Here is a 3,928-nt window from a genome sequence, read left to right as displayed (position 1 = left end):
ACCCTTACCCATTTTAAATCACAAGGTACACTTTTCACCGATTTCAGGACTATTTGTCTTCATGTCCGCTCGTATGAGCCTATAATTACATTTCAATTACATTTAGAAACCATGCTCGATCTTAAGTTATTATTGATAAGTTGTTACAATGGCACATAAGTATCTATATACTAGTAACAAAGTTGACTCAAATTTTATTAAATTCATTGTTCAATGCCTCAAATTCTATTAAATTCATCAATTTGTTGCCTCAAATTCTATTAAATTATTCAAGATTGGATAGTGAAACTTAATATCTTAGCTCTTTTTATTATTTTACATATTTTCAAAATACCAATAATGTTTAGAGTGAAATTGAGATCACGAGCAGAAAAATGATATTTATCCATTTTAAACAATACGACTCCCTTTTTACAAATTTTTAGTTTGTTTGTCTTTGTGTTCGCTGATATGAGCTTAGAGTTGATGAAAACATATTCCTATTATATTCAGAAATCTTGATTGATAAGTTGTTATCTAGTGGTCATACATTGACACACAGTTGAGTATTCTTATACTAGTAACAAGATTGATTCAAATTTTATTAAATTTGTCAATACAAGATAGTGAAATAAAATATTTTATATCTTTTTAGTATATTTAAATGTTTATAAGGATAAGTGAGGATCTTTGGTTTGAAATCGTTGCCTTGGGTATAAGACAACACTTATTAATTTAATAAAAACAGGGTGTCCTTTTCACCAATTTAACTACATTCCTATTATATTTTAACAAAAACTTTAAAGATATACCAATAGAAAATAACAGTAGATAACGAAAAAATTATTTTTTGATGAAAGACCACTTAATAAAATCAATATTAACGGATGATGCAAAGAAATATGAAGTAAAAGAAGAAAGTAAGGCTTACATTGGGTTTTTGAAGAATGAAGAAAATAGCGATCAATGAATATAGGGGAATTAGGGCTTTCGACGCTGACATTTTAGACATTCAAGTAAAAGATAAATAGGACTTTTACATATAATAATAACAACGTAGACTATACGGCTTTAAAGCTTTTGATATTAAGTTGGGGGTTCTTTTAACTAAAAAACTTTGGTTGACCAAATCTTTCAATTCATAATTATAAAAGCCATTAAAATAATTAGAAAACTTATTTTCATATCAATTTTGTCCACATATTTAAACATATAAACATCTTATCATTTTCATTTGATTGGGCATGTATATATACTTTATTTATTATAAGATAAATATTACACGATTATCCAAATGCACACTTCCAAACGGATAAAGATTAAATTAAATTACAATCCATCATAGTAGACATTTTAGAATTCAAAACTCCAATTTCCTAAACAACCTTAGTAAAGTAATTTCTCAATTAAACTTCAGAGGCTACAAAGATTGAGAGAGGTTAGACTACAAGTGCAGAAATAGTAGAGAATTGTTCATTTTTGAGATCCACTTGGAAGAGACAATTATTGGAGATTGGAAGTTCGTGGTTTTAGCAGGATCTTTGATGTTACAAGAAGTAGATCGGGATGTCTAGTGGAGTTGGGGAGGCAGCATCTAACTATAAATTCATATTGTCTATAGTGGAGATAACTGGCTTGGTCCCCAAGTTTTTATCCAGTTGGGTTTCTCCGCCAACATATGTGTGTTATTTACTGTTTTCATATTATAAACTGTGGCAATTCAACTTAAAATAATTGAATAGTTTGATTAACCATTCATAAACAATTAAAAAGTGACTTATTGCTTTTGATTGTGTTAATTCTACACGTAAGGTCAAACTAAATTAGTTAATTAGAACTTTCAGTTGGTTTCAGAGCCAAAATTCGATTCTTGGCCTCACTATCTATCCCACCATATTTTGATGTTAGTAATTATGTATACTTGAAGGTTAGAATGAGACCCTTTTTAAAATTTATGGATGAATGCGTTTGGTTGAGTGTTGTTAATTGTTGGGCTACCCCTAGTTCTACGATTGATAATGTAGTAATCTCTCCTCCTATTGCGAATTGGACCAAAACAAACCCAGGAGAATGTAATTGGGACAACAAAGCTTTGCATGCATTGTTTATGGCCATGTATGAGGTAGCTAAAGAGGCTTGGAATATTTTACGGGCCACATATAAGAGAACTCAGGCTATTAAGAACTTTAAATTGCAGATGCTGATCATTAGGTTTGAAGAGATTATGATGAAAGAGGACAAGACCTTAGATGAATTCTATGCGAGCCTAAATGACATAATTAATTCTAGCTTCAACCTAGGTGCGAGAATCTCGAAGCCTATGATAGTCAGAAAATCATTAGATCCTTATCTGAACGATTTAGGCCAAAATCATGGTTATTGAAGAAAGTAAGGATATGGACTCTGTTAAGGTGGTTGAATCTTTCCAAACTTATGAACTGACATTAGCTAAACCCACAAATGATAAGTCTTAGGCCTTAAGCATTATGAGGAATAGTCGTAGAGAGTCATCAAATTCAAATTCCCCTAATAAAGAGGAGTTAGGATGAGAAGTGGATCTGATAAGGGGAGCAACATGACTAAGGACATAGATAGTTCTGAAGAATCAGAGGAAGATTCTGATACTAAGGGAGATATTCATGAATCTTATGATAGAACCTATGAGAATGGCATTTGGATTCTAACTACAAATAAAGCCTTAGGTGCGAAGGTTAAAGAACTCGAGTTGGAGAAAGATAAATTGTTAGCTTGGCTTCAAGAATCTATCTCAACCTCGAGTGAGTTGAAATCCATGAACGAATCTTTAGAGATACTCAGGTTAAGGATCTCACAAGTGAGCATGAGAAGATCTTTAGGAGAGCTAGTGAGCTGACAATTGAAAATGAAACTTTAGAAATTCAGGTTAAGAATCTTTTGTGCAAAATTGAGTTTTCCAAGTCCCAACTTCTTGTCTTTTCTAACCTCTATGAATGGTTGTCGCCTGGTGACAAGGGCGGTCTAGGATATAAGAAGAAATATCATAATATTGCTAGTACGTTCATGACCACATTTGTCCCTCCGACTGATCAGCATAGGACCCGCCAATCTAAGAATAGAAATCAACGATCTCAACTATGTTCCTAGGTTTATCCCTACATATTTTCATTGTGGTGAGTTAAGACACATAAGACCTAGGAGTTATAAATTCCTGAGCTTAAATAGAACAAAACTTCAATAGAAATAAGAATCAAGAGTTTGTTTGTAAGATTGACTTCCTTACTAATCAGGTGAGTCGGTGACCAATATGATGACACAAATGACCAATATGTGCATGTGGGAAGGTTTGCTGATCATTTATTATGCTTGTGCATGTAATCAATTACACATTTTGAGTTATTATAATATATGTTAAAAAAAATTTGATACTAATTTTTTTTATTGATTTTTTTTATTTGTGACAAAAAGGGGGAGAGTGATTATTTCGATAGGGAGAGAGGATATAAAGGGAGAGACTATATCATTATATCCTGAGAGAAAATTGCATGTTAGTGGGGGTGAAATGACTGATTAATTAGAGTTTACAGTAAGAAGAAGATTGATTAATTTCATTGCATAAAGCATAGCTATTTAAGTTTTTGATGTTTCGTATTATTAATGTTTTGGTTGATGTTTTGATTGACATTAATATTATTTCTCATCTTAGCATGCTTATTTATGATCATGTGCCTATATTGCTATATTTCTTGTATCACGTTGCTTTTATACTTAGTATTTGAGTTATAAATTTCAGGAAACGGAGTTCAACAAGGAATGCAAGAAATTAGAGCTTGGGTAGATTAGATTTTTGTGTTTTTACCACCTTAACTTTAATTGTATAGTTTTGTCAAGGAATGCAAAAGGAGAGTTTGTTAGGTTTTATGTAATTGGCAATTTCGTGAACAAAGGGATCGAAATAAAAATTTTGTAAAAA

The 3,928-nt window shown here is 31.6% G+C and overlaps 1 long non-coding RNA gene across 1 annotated transcript; it reads left to right on the top strand.

The window, feature by feature from the left end:
- Positions 1 to 1,312: 1,312 nt before the first annotated feature.
- On the top strand, positions 1,313 to 3,928 carry LOC111386397. Its single transcript, XR_002701217.1, has 2 exons — positions 1,313 to 1,636; positions 3,749 to 3,928. It is a non-coding gene; the product is annotated as an uncharacterized LOC111386397 (long non-coding RNA).

Source organism: Olea europaea, unplaced genomic scaffold (assembly GCF_002742605.1).
Source record: "Olea europaea var. sylvestris unplaced genomic scaffold, O_europaea_v1 scaffold3545, whole genome shotgun sequence".
NCBI lineage: Eukaryota > Viridiplantae > Streptophyta > Magnoliopsida > Lamiales > Oleaceae > Olea > Olea europaea.
This window is presented reverse-complemented; position numbering and strand designations above follow the sequence as displayed.